This window comes from Lithobates pipiens, unplaced genomic scaffold, assembly GCF_037356315.1.
Source record: "Lithobates pipiens isolate NorthernLeopardFrog02 unplaced genomic scaffold, aLitPip1_a1.2 Scaffold_13, whole genome shotgun sequence".
Lineage (NCBI taxonomy): Eukaryota > Metazoa > Chordata > Amphibia > Anura > Ranidae > Lithobates > Lithobates pipiens.
The window spans coordinates 37,883,277-37,896,170 of record NW_027507718.1 but is presented as its reverse complement, the minus strand read 5'-3'; positions in this window follow the sequence as shown (position 1 = coordinate 37,896,170).

The following is a 12,894-nucleotide window of genomic DNA, read 5'->3' as shown; positions in this document are numbered from 1 at the left end:
CTCCCCTTGCTTTCAATTCTGAACAACAGTTCCAGTCGGATCCTATGTATACAAACACACAGATCTGTGCTGTGATTGGCCACAGCCGATCAGCAGGTATATACAGTCAAAACTATTGCCTGTAACCTACTGACAAACTTGTGCTGTGTCCAGTCACAGCACAGGTCAGGACAGGGGGGCGCTCAAATGCACGCCTCTAAACCAGGAAGTAAATGGCGACTCACAGGTATGTCTTGGTGCCTGGCCATGCTGCCCACTAGCAGTAAATGTAATGTTAGTTGGTGGCAGGTGGTTATAAACTAAATCAAGAAAGGCAGTTTTTGATATTTCTGCCCTTACAAGTTCTTCTCCTGTGGTCTCTTGAGGAAGCACACTTTAATGCTGCATTTCCTTTATATATCCTTTACTACCAGCTCACAATAATGTCCTTTCAAGCTAATTATGGAATAATACATTAAAGCAGAACTCTGGGATTTTCAAAAAATCCCCACCCTCAACCACACACCACACACACCCCACCCCACACACACAAAACACTAAACCATTATTACATTTGTGAAATTCCTTACCATTGAAGAGAAACGTCTAATTTGGTTTTTTAAGAAAGTCGGCTTTCAAATTCAAAAAATGCTGCATGTGCCAGGGAGAAGCTGTTGGAACAGTGATTGCATCATATCCTCTTTTCTCTCTCTAAACCATAATTGGACTACATTTCCCATGAATACTTGGGATTGGAGTGAATGTGGGAGGGTACACTAGGCCTGTACATGTAAATGTGAACTCGCCCACTTCAACATAAATCACACAGTATGATAAGTAGGTTACAGCCTTATAAATGCAAAGCATGTCTGTGCTCTCCCTCTCCAGCCACAACAGGAGATAAACTCCTTACTTGCTTTATGTAATCATTACTGAACTGTAGACAGATCGCATAATTAGATATTATACACACTGTCTCTGCTGTAATTCAGTATTACAAATATTCCTCCTCCTGTTGCACCTTTGATGTCTTTCTAACAGCAATCAGTGTCCACCAGTGCAGTCTCGAGGACCAACCAGTGCAGCTTGTTAGTGACCACTAGAGGGATTGTTATCAGAAACCTTCCAGATGACACAACGGGGATCTCAGGCTGTGATGGGTATTGTATGTGAAATACAGATCTCTGTAATGACCCGCCAGCATTGGAACAGTGTGCTGGCAATCACAATGCCAGTTGGCTGGATGTTAAGGTGATCGGTATTTCACATACAATACCTGTCACAGCCTAAAATCACCACTCTGTCATCCGGATGATTTGTCATAACGATCTCGCTCTGCATGGAGATGGTGGACGGGGCGGAGTGGGGGCTGTGACTGGCAGGGAGCAGAGGAGGAGGAGGATGGCACAGACCGGGGGCTGTGAGACCCCCTCCGCCAAATACATTTCTATTTCTTCCCTACTCGCTCTACAGATCTACTGGTGGGAAGTGCCAAGACCGCTGGCTGAGGATACAGGAGGAAGAGCAGCCAGCGTTCTTACAAACAGGAAACCACAGGGCAATAATGGGTTTTCAGCAAGATTAGCAGGCAACTACAGAGCTCAAAAGAACATGGATAGCATAGTTGGTGAAGGTAGGAGATCAGCAACATGGACATGGACATTTTTTTTTTTTACCGCAGTTCTGCTTTAAACACAGTTTGCATACTACACACACACTGCCTGCATTTGGAAATACTATGTCTTCTGTGTCTCCAAAATATTACTTTCCATTAAATTGCAGTGTAAAGTACATAATACTGTAAGGCCGCGTACACACGCGGGGACTGTTCGCTGAAACTGTCCGCTGAAACCAAGTTTCAGCGGACAGTCCGCTCATGTGTGGGCTTTCAGCGGACAGTTTCAGCGAACAGTCCGCTGAACAAGGTTTTTCGGAAATTCCGAAAAACTGTCCGCTGAAACCTTGTTTCAGCGGACAGTCCCCGCGTGTGTAGGCTTGTTCGTCAAACAAAGTTGCGCGCATGCTCAGAAAGGATTTTCACGCCGAAAGTTATAATGCAGTGTATAGGACGTCGTATTTTTCGTCCCGTCGTACGTGCCGTTCACGTCATCGCGCACGGTTTCAGCAAACTGTTCGTCCGTCGTGTGTGGCCATGTCCGTCCATGCTAATTTTGAGCGGACTGTTTGCCGAAACTGTTTGACGGACAAAGTTGGGCGAACAGTCCCCGCGTGTGTACGCGGCCTAATAGTAAAAAAAAGACATCTCGGTATACAGATTTAAAACCTCTGTTTAACCAGAATTTATTGGTTCAGAAGCTATGCAATCATAGAAAATCATTAACACTGCTGAAATGGACACATTGCACACAGTGTAAAAAGTAATCAATCATTTAAACTCTGGGATGTAATTGAGACATCAGCCACATTGAAATTTGGTGAACTAAATGGCTCTATTTGCATAAATACTACCAGTCAACAGCATGTAGCATATGCAATGTGTATAAATATATATATATAAAGCAGATGTTGCATATCTGTTTTTCTTTATTCTTTGATAATGAAAGCATAAAGCTGCATACGTACAGTATATTTCTGGTAACAAAGATTTAGAACTCGGCCATGTTCACATGCATACAGTGTGAATTCTGGAAGACGCACCCACACAGATATCAAAATGTAAACCGCAACTGTATCTGTGCAGCCCCTGCATCCTAAATGGGACTGCATGCACACAAATGCATGGAACACCTGTGCAGGCAAACAAGACCCTTCACGCCTATGTTTACATATATCCCTGTGAACAAAGCCCTACTGTTAAATACCAGAACAAATCGCTGCTGCTCCTAAACATATACAGCAATATTTAGAACATGTCATATTTGTGGTCATTGTAGCTTATGTTAAAATATATGATTACTAATCAGATTTCGGAAGCAGGCAGGTTCCATGTTCGCTGTGGGCTGCTGAAGCCCTCTTCTCTTCATTTCCAGGATTCCGGTGCAGCTGTGCAGCTGGATACCCAGCATGCACCTCCCAGTCTCATGCTTGCACAGTGATGCCACTGCATGGCACTCTCTGGAAATAACGCAAGATTTTGTCACTAGGCGATTCGCATGGATTCCTGGGATACATGACGCCGCTAGCGGCGACATCGCCTAGGCGGCCGCAGCCGGATGTCACACTTAGAATAAAAGCAAAAAAGGTATTTAGAGAAGAAAAACAATTGCCATTGGTAAGAACAATTGCAATGGCCATAATATACATTACAAATGTAAAAAAATTGGTGGAACTCCGCTTTAATAATACCCCCAGTAGACTTCAAGGAACTGACATGATGACGCAAAGCCCTACCTCTACCAAGACCGCCATCTCCACACACAGACAGATGAGTTATAGTAAGTCCTGAGGAAATAATCATCTGCAGGGAGCCTACAGACAATATTGGTGACTAGTCTAGTCTTTTGCCCTTTGCTTGTCTTTATTTCCTTCCACAGTTTACCGCATGTCCTCACTATTTATTACGTTGAAAAAGCAAGAATTATTTGTACTTCATCCCTTTTTAAATATGCTTATCTTCATCCATATTCAGTAAGAGGATTGTCTTTTTTTTTTTTTTTGTATCTGGCAAAAGGCATTAAAAGAGGAGATTGATGGGAGAAACTAAAACCTTTGGCACGTGCTTGGTGAACGACAAAAACAATTATGTGTGTTCCCAGACAGCAGCTCTTTTTTTGACAATGATAGAGTTCTTGGCCTTATGTCCTCGCTGTAGTGTATTTTAGTACAACACAATTTCTATTTCAATGCTTGTTCTGATGTTGTCATTGCTTGATTTTAATTCTAGATTTTTTTTATTATTATTATTTTGTATGTGAAGACTAACAAGCAGGCTAATATTTACTTATTTATGTCACATGAACAAATCTGCATATATACAGAACAGGCTAGAAATTAACAACTTCGGCTTCCATTCCTGTTTACAACTTCTAGAACAGGTCTAACCCATGCATCTTTTCCTTAGGACAAATATGGCTACCTGGTATCATTATTGTCTTACAATAATTATTTAACTGCATGTGTATTCTAAAGGCAATAATAAAAACAATCAACAATTGTTTATTTTGCTAGTGTACATTTTAAATTATCTATGGTTAGTGCAGATAAAAATTGTCAATTGTTATCTTTAGATTTTGTCCCATTTACACTTAGGGCTTGTTTACATGGGTTCTCAGCTACGTTTGACAGGTGTGCAAGCATGAGTGCATGGACCTGGATACACAAGCTTTGTATCCGAGCCCATGCACCTGTCAGACACAGTTGTGCAGGTGAGTCTATACAGCCAATGCACTCCCCATTCACTTGCTATGAGCCATCTGCATGCAGCTCAGCAGTGTGGTTCTAGCTACCATGAAGGACCAAGGGCACGTGTAAATGAGCCCTAAAATGTTGGTTAAAAAGCAGAGCAAAATTCATGTAGAAGTAAATGTTTATATTATCTAAATACAGACCAAACAACATTTTTGTTTTTTTAAGTCCAGAAAGATGTAGCTGATTTTTTTTTTCTTTCTCGTCCATTGAGGGACACATTCAAATACAGTCGGGTTATACAGCTGCCTACAGTTGTTATCCAACCCTCATATAACCCCTCCTCTACCCAGCATGCCTTGTGATGAGAAAAGTCTAACTTTTTTGCTAACTTTTCTTTTCTTCTTGGAATTTTTTCATCAGACTTCAAGATTACTTGCTACATAGAAGCTAAATCCTATCTAAACTTAAAGTATAACTAAGGAAAATACTTTTTTTCTCTTTCGTTCATTGACGGACACAGCAGCTCATCTTGACCTTAGGGTAATATCGCCCCTTTAGGAGAGGACTAGGCAGAAAGTGTTAAAAACAGCAACACTTGCACAGTACCGCCCAAGGGGCGCTCCTACTGGCTATAACCTATAACCCCTCACACTGCATCCAGCAGCTCAGTTTTTTTCTGCCTAGTGTAGAAGGACCTGGCTCCCGGTGGGACCATTGGTCCTGGGAATTTGTAATTTTTTCTGCATTTTTGATTCCTGTGATCTGCAATCAACAGCCGGGTTAGGTGACAGGCTGGATAATATAGATCCTTGTAGTCTCCCCAGCCTGGCCATCGAGCGTGAGCAGACCCTAGCTACGCGCTGGGTCAGCCACAACATGCCCCATCTAATCCAGGGGTGGCCAGTGAGCTATATGCTCCGGGGCGCACACATGACCGGGCTACTGCTGTCTGTGTCACAGTGTGTCATGGACGGCAGCCATCCCGTACTGCTCGAGTGATGGGTCTGTCTGTGGAATGCGTCCAGCAGTCCCTGCAGGAGGGGTAAGTATGGTTCCACCTGTCTCGGCAGGATGGAGCAGCTGGACATTCCCTGGGAGGTCGACTAGGGAGATCTCTCGTTTTCCCTTTCTTCTCTTCCTGTCTCTTCCCTCCTCCCAATGCTATGGGCCGCTGTTTGACTGGGCACATGGGGGTGTGGTGCACGTAACTGGCCAGGAGTCCTCCGGGGGAGCTCTGGGTCCTGGCAGGGGGCTGCGCTGGGTGTTGGGGGTTCGCTCATCCTCTTCCCTGTTTCTGGGCCATGGTGGGGTGTTTGTGCTGTGTGACATGTGGGGAGGTCGCTGCTCGCACCGCGGCCATTTTTTTTTGTAGCTACATCCAGTTTTTTGCCTTTCAGCCATTTTCTTGGTGTCCTCAGATGCTTTTGCTGAGGCGGCCAGCAGCCATTTTCTAGTAGCCTCAGGTAGTTTTGCCTCTAGCACTGGGTGTTTGTTTCCTTCTATAACAGTGCGCTTTCCACACAGACACCTTGTGGATGACACAGGGGAGAGCGGGACAACAGCAGCACAGTGCAGTACCTGGGTCAGGGTGGTTAGTCCTGCGGGGAGGCCCCTCAGTCTGTGGCAGCTAGGAGGGTGGACTTTTTGTGTGACTTGCCTTAGGTACCTAAGTGGTGACAGGCGAGTGTGGGTCAGCATGGCGTCAGAATCTGGCGCTTCTTCCCCAGACATCCATGCTATTGCAACTGGTTCCCCTGCATCTGCTGTGCCTATGGACGCTCTGTCGGAAGTCCTGGAAGCCTTTGTTGCCAGGGTGGAAGTGGCGTGCAGGCGCAAGGGGGGTAAAAAATGCCCCCTCCCCCACCCTATTCTGGGGAAAGCTCTGATTCAGACTCGGGCCCACTGTGACAGGCGGCCCCTGTTCTGATGTATCAAAGGATGCGGACCAGGACCGTTTGCACAGTGAGAATGACTCTGTGTCTGGGTCAGCGCAGGAAAAAGCGCTTGTAGGAGCACTTATTACAGCGGTACAGGATACCCTAAACGTGGAGGATACGGCGGGGGCATCTACAGAGATGTCGGTCCCTTTCGGGACCTTACCCAACTTATTTTGATAAATTTATTTACAAGGAGTGGGGAAAACCGCAGCGGGCCTTTTCAGTCCCGAAACTTTGAGGAGAGTCTCCTGAAGAAATGGACATCTCCTCCGATTGTTGACCCCCCCCCCCCCCCCCGGTATCCAGGTTAAATAAGGTAACTACGATTCCGGTGGAAAGGACTCCTGCTTTCAAGGAACCTGCCAACAGAAGGGCCGAGGCTGTTGCTCGGTCCATGGTGGGGTCAGCATTGCGGCCAGTGTTAGCCATGGCCCTGGTGTCGCAGGCGCTTACTGAATGGGCTAAATTGTTGCACCGTGAATTGGAGAAGCGACAGGCTTCCTCGGTCTGCGTGGAGCTGGGGGACCAGTTGGTGCAGGGCCTTAAGTATGTCTGTAATGCGGCCTTAGATACGGTCCCCTTGCTCTCTAGAGTTGAAATGGCTGTGCACCAGGCATCTAAGAAAGCACTGGCGGACTTGCCCTTGAAGGGAGAGAGGCTATTTGGAGCCTCGCTGGATAACATTATTAAGAATGTTACTGGGGGTAAGAGTGCATTGCTCCCACAGTCCAGAAAAGGGAAGGAGCCACGTCGTAGGCAAGGGCCCTCCTTTTCCACTCAAAAGCGGATTTTTCGTCTGCCCAGGTTGGCAGGTAAGCATTCTCAGTCCGACAAGGTGCCTGCTAAGGGACAAAAGCGTCCCTGGTTTCACAAGCCAAACAAGCCTGCGAGCAAATCTGTTACCGCATGAAGGTTTGCGCCAGAAAGGTTTCAGGGATTATACTCCAATGTGTTTGTAGTCCCAAAGAAGGAAGGGTCCTGGACCTCAAGGCCCTGAACAGCTTTGTGAAAGTACAAAGGTTCAGGATGGAATCGGTTCGCTCAGTGGTCGCTGGACTACATCAGGGATTTTCTGGCATCCCTGGGCATCAAGGACGCATACTTGCATGTCCCCATATGCATCAAGCATCAGAAGTTTCTGCGATTTGCGGTCAGGGACGAGCACTACCAATTTGTAGCTCTCCCTTTTAGCCTGGCGTCGACACCGATGGTCTTCACCAAGGTGCTAGCCCAATTTTGGCTTTGCTAAGGCAGCGAGGGATCGCAGTCGTGGGTTACCTGGATGACCTCCTTCTGAGGGCAGCATCTGCCTCAGAATTAAGGGAGGATGTGGCAATAACCATGCAAACACTTGGGGAGTTTGGTTGGGTACTGAACCTACAGAAGTCGGTGTTGGTGCGGACCCCACAGCTGGCATTCCTGGGCCTGCTTCTGGACTCCTTGGAGGCGAGAGCCTTTCTTCCTTCGGACAAGCTGCAGACTCTTCAAGCTGCGGTGAAGTTGTTGGTGTCCCGCAGATGGTCGTCGCTGCGTTTTTGCATGAGAGCCCTGGGTCTCATGATAGCTACTTTCAAGGCAGTACCGTATGCTCAATTCCACACTCGAGTCTTGCAAAAGGAGATCCTGACCAATTGGGACAGATCTCCGTTGTCCCTGGATTGTCAAATTTGAGTGAGCCAGCTAGTCAGGGACTTCCTGTTCTGGTGGCTGAGGTCGCCGGCTCTTCAGTCCGGGAAGTCGTTCCTTCCTCTTCATTGGACGGTGATCACAACAGACGGGGTGTACAGTCAGCCCAGGATTGGTAGACCCAGGAAGAATCCCGCCTGCTGATCAACGTGCTGGAACTTCGGGCAATCAGACGGTGCCTCTCCACATGGTCACAGAGGCTGCAGGGGCGTCCGGTCAGTATCCAGTTGGACAATGCCACAGCGGTGGCGTATGTCAACCATCAAGGAGGAACAAGGAGCTTGACTGCAGCACTGGAGGTCTCTCACATCCTGCATTGGGCAGAGCAGCATGTGCCGGCTCTGTCGGCCGTGTACATTCCGGGCGTAGAAAACTGGCCAGCGGAATACCTAAGTCGTCAGATGCTGGACCAAGTGGAATGGTCGCTACATCCGGATGTATTTTGGCTCCTTTGCCTAAGGTGGGTCACGCCAGATGTGGATCTTCTGGCTTCTCCACTCAATCCGAAGGTACAGAGGTTTGTGGCTAGGTCAAAGGATCCCTGGGTGCGGACGTGGCACATGCGTTGGTGGCTCCATGGGGGCACTATCGACTCATGTATGCTTTTCCCCAACTCAAACTTCTACCACATCTGCTTCACAGAGTGGAGGCCGAGGGGATTCCGGTAATTCTGATTGCCCCAGATTGGCCTCAACGTCCGTGGTATGCCAACATAGTACGAATGGTGACAGATGTTCCTTGGTGACTGGCAATGCGATAGGACCTTCTGTCACAAGGTCCAATACTTCACCCTGCTTTACTGTCACTGGCTTTAACGGCATGGCTGTTGAAAGCCAGGTGCTAAGGGACTGAGGTCTGTCTGATTCGGTAATATCCACTATGTTGAGGGCACGGAAGTCATCTTCTCGGAAGATTTATCATCGTACGTGGAAGGACTACATCTCCATGTGTAAGGAGATGGGGTTGCGTCCACTTGCATATTCAGTTTCCAGGATCCTGCTGTTTTTGCACCGAGGAATGGATCAGAAACTTGCATTAAGCACCATTAAGGGGCAGATATCAGCTTTGACAGTCTTTTTTCAGCGTCCCTTGGCGACTCATTCATTGGTGAGTACGTTTGTTCAGGGGGTTTGACATGTGGCCCCTCCGGTTCGACCACCGCTACCTCAGTGTGATTTGAATCTGGTGCTCCTGGTGCTTCAGAAACCACCGTTTGAAAACATTAGGGAGATTCCCTTTTTGACACTCTCTAAGAAAGTAGTCTTTCTACTTGATCCTCCACAAGGATAAGGCAGTGCTGCATCCGCAACCTTTTTTTCTTTCAAAGGTTGTTTCGGCCTTTCATCTAAATGAGGGCATTGTGCTTCCATACTTATGTCCTCTGGGGGTGTATCTGTCTTCTACGGCTCCTTTTCGGAGGTCAGACTTGCTGTTTGTATAGGTGGCTGGTCCGAAGAAGGGACTGGCAGTCTCATCGGCCACCATCTCTCGGTGGATCAGACAGATTGTAGTTCAGGCTTATGCCATAAGGGGACAGGCGCCCCCCCTTTCCTGTTAAGGCACATTCTACGAGGGCAATTGGTGCCTCTTGGACTTTCCGACATCATGTGTCTGTTTCCCAGGTGTGAAAGGCGGCGACCTGGTCATCTGTTCACACTTTAACTACATTTTACAAGGTTGATGTGAGCGCATCTTCGGATGCTTGCTTTGGCCTCAAGGTTTTGCAGGCGGCTGTTTAAGGTTGCAACTCCTCCGTTGAGGAGCTCTGGTTGTTATAGGTGAAGTTATTGTTGTTTGCTGTTCCCACCCCTCGTTTCTTTAACACTGCTTGGGGACGTCCCTAAGGTCAAGATGAGCTGATGTGTCCATCAATGAATGATAAAGAAAATAGGATTTTTGTACTCACTGTAAAATCCTTATCTCTGAAGTTCATTGCCGGACACAGCACCCACTCCTTTTTATGTTTGTACTGCTTTTGATGAACTGAGCTGCTGGATGCAGTGTGAGGGGTTATAGCCAGTAGGACGGCCCCCTGGGCGGTACTGTGCAAATGTTGCTGTTTTTAACACTTTCTGCCTAGTCCTCTCCTAAAGGGGCAATATAACCCTAAGTTCAAGATGAGCTGCTGTGTCTGTCAATGAACTTCAGAGAAAATGATTTTACGGTGAGTACAAAAATCCTATTTTTATTAGTCTTGGAGAGAATTGAAGAGGGATTGGCACCATTCTCAGTTTTTATTGCTTTCTGTGCCCCCGTTAGGAAGATTCACCCTCTCTAGTTGTCCAGTTAGCATTGAAAGTGAAAGTAAAAGAAAATCCCAAATTTTAGGTTGTCCTCAGAAAAGTAATAGAGGGGAAACCTTCCAATGGGGACACTAGTTCTGGTGACCTGGTGGTTCCAAAGAAATTCTCTCAATCTGCAGGGATTTCCACTCACTTCCTGTTTGGTACAGGAAGTGAAGGAATATCTCTGCAATGGGACACAGATGGTGAACAAAATCTGACAAGCCTCATAATGCTCCCTTATCCAAAAAAAAAATACCCTGTAGAGGAAAGATGCATATAATTACATATTCCCTGGGGTCTCCAGTCCAGCAGCTGTCTTCAGTGAGGAGGAGAGATCGCAGACAACAGCTTTAATGCCTATGCAGCAACAACCATAGGCTTACTATGGTGCATCCATTTTCTGCTATCCCTCCTCTATTCTGAAGTAAAGAGGACTGGTGCAAAGATACACACAGGGATTGATTTACTAAAACTGCATAGTGCAATATCTGGTGCAGCTGTGCGTGGTAGCCATTCAGCTTGTTCAATTAAGCTTTGACAAACAAATAACCTGGAAGCTGATTGTAGAGATGTACTAGATTTTGCACTCTCCAGCCTTAGTAGGTCAACCTCATTCTACCTCATTATTTTGGTTGCCTATAGCAAGCAAAATGATAATACAACAAACATAAAGACCTTGTAGGGATGTGCTTCCTATAAGCCTCCACATCCAGCAGACTTCTTAGAAGACTCTAATTTCCTGTGATTGTAACTCACACTATATCCCCAACAGATGTTTCCATTAATAATTATTTTCTATAAAAATATGTTTATTTATCAGGAAACAATTGTCCCGTCTCACAAACGATAGGAAGCACCTGATGTTTACCTAACATCTATTTTGAGAATGTTTGCAGGTCCTAACTGAGACTTGCTTAGCTAAAATGCACAGAGCTGACTTTGGAGAAAGAATGTTAATAAAATTGCATAATATTAGATAATTTGCAGTTGTTAACCACTTCAATACCGGGCACTTAAACACCTTCCTGCCCAGACCAATTTTGAGCTTTCAGCGCTGTCGCACTTTGAATGACAATTGCGCGGTCATGCTACACTGTACCCAAATGAAATTTTTATCATTTTTTCCCCACAAACAGAGCTTTCTTTTGGTGGTATTTGATCACCTCTGCGGTTTTTATTTTTTGCTAAACAAATAAAAAAATACCAAAAATTTTGAAAAAAAATGTTTTTTTTTTTGTTTCAGTTTCAAAACTTTGCAAATAAGTAAGTTTTCTCCTTCACTGATGGGCACTGATGGGGTTACACTGATGGGCAATGATAAGGCGGCACTGATGGGCACCGATGAGGTGGCACCAATCAAGTGGCACTGATGAGGTGGCATTGATGGACACTGATATGTTTACCAAGCCCCAACTCTGTCCTCACCTGTATCGCTCCCCCCGCCACGATCCCCAGCCTGACAGCTCGCCAGAGTTCAGTGCAGGGAGAATATACAAGCAGCGGGAGGGGAAGGGGGGATGTTCTCTGATCAGGAATGAATCAGGGGTGCGGAGGCAGTTGGGGGGGTGATTTGACTGGCGGGGGGCACATATGGACCCCCCAAGCCCCATGCAGAACCTGAAGCCGGTGGGAGTGGAAGAGGAGGGATGCTGCACAGTGTGCAGAGACCGCCCTGTCCGCCGCCGGCTCAGCGAGGACAATGGAGCGATCCCCCTGAGCAAGCGGATCACCACGAGGCGGATCATTACTGATCTGTCCCGTGTGAAAGGTGCCGAAGACTTAATGAACTACCACCGTGCTCAACAGCACGGTGGTAGTTCATTAAGAACTACAAGGTGACAGCCACAAAGGCAGTCGGAGCTTGTAGTTTTCTGATTCACAGAACATTGTAAATGGATGATACGGGCAGGCAGAGCCCATTACGGCCAGGTTTCTTATAGATTGTGACAGCTAGCAGGAGGGAGAAGATTGCCCACTATCTTTCAGACTGAGGGTTGTGGACCTGAATATGGGGCTAACATACTACAAAAGGTGAAATTATCCTTAAAAAAAAAAACTAAAAGCCACATTGCATACATATTTAGGCATGTGTAGTGTGCGTTTGCGTGTAAATGCATTTTTTTCTGCTCTTTAGCTCCTCCCAAGAACATGCCTTTGGTGTTTTTTTTCTGCCTGTAAGTAGTACTCTTCTAATATGCCTGTGCATGGACAGATAGAGGTGCTTTTACAGGCTGATAAAAAAAAAGCACTCAACAGTATTTTTAAGCTCTGTGTGCATGAGGCACATATTGTCATATGTGTCCAAAATAAGACACTAATTTGCAATATATGTCTAGTTTGTTCGTATTATAATGTAAGCACGCCTTGCTGTAGTCTTTTGTGCGAGCTTTATTGTGTTTCTCATGTTTAAAATGCATAGCTCCCAATTGTCCCTGATTTCGAGGGACTTTCCCTGATTTGGAACTATGTCCCTCTGTCCTCCTTTCCTCTTCATTTGTCCCTCATTTTGGTCTGATCTATATAGTTGTATATAAATGCACTTTTTATCTTTCAGAAAAGTATTTCCCAGTGCTAAAAACTGCTAAATGTTCTAATTGCTGCTGCATTTGTAAATTTCAAAAGCCAGTATAAAGGAATAGTAGTGGTAAAAAAACACTTGTGGGTTTAATCAATCATTTTATTTTTTGTATAATTCTCCT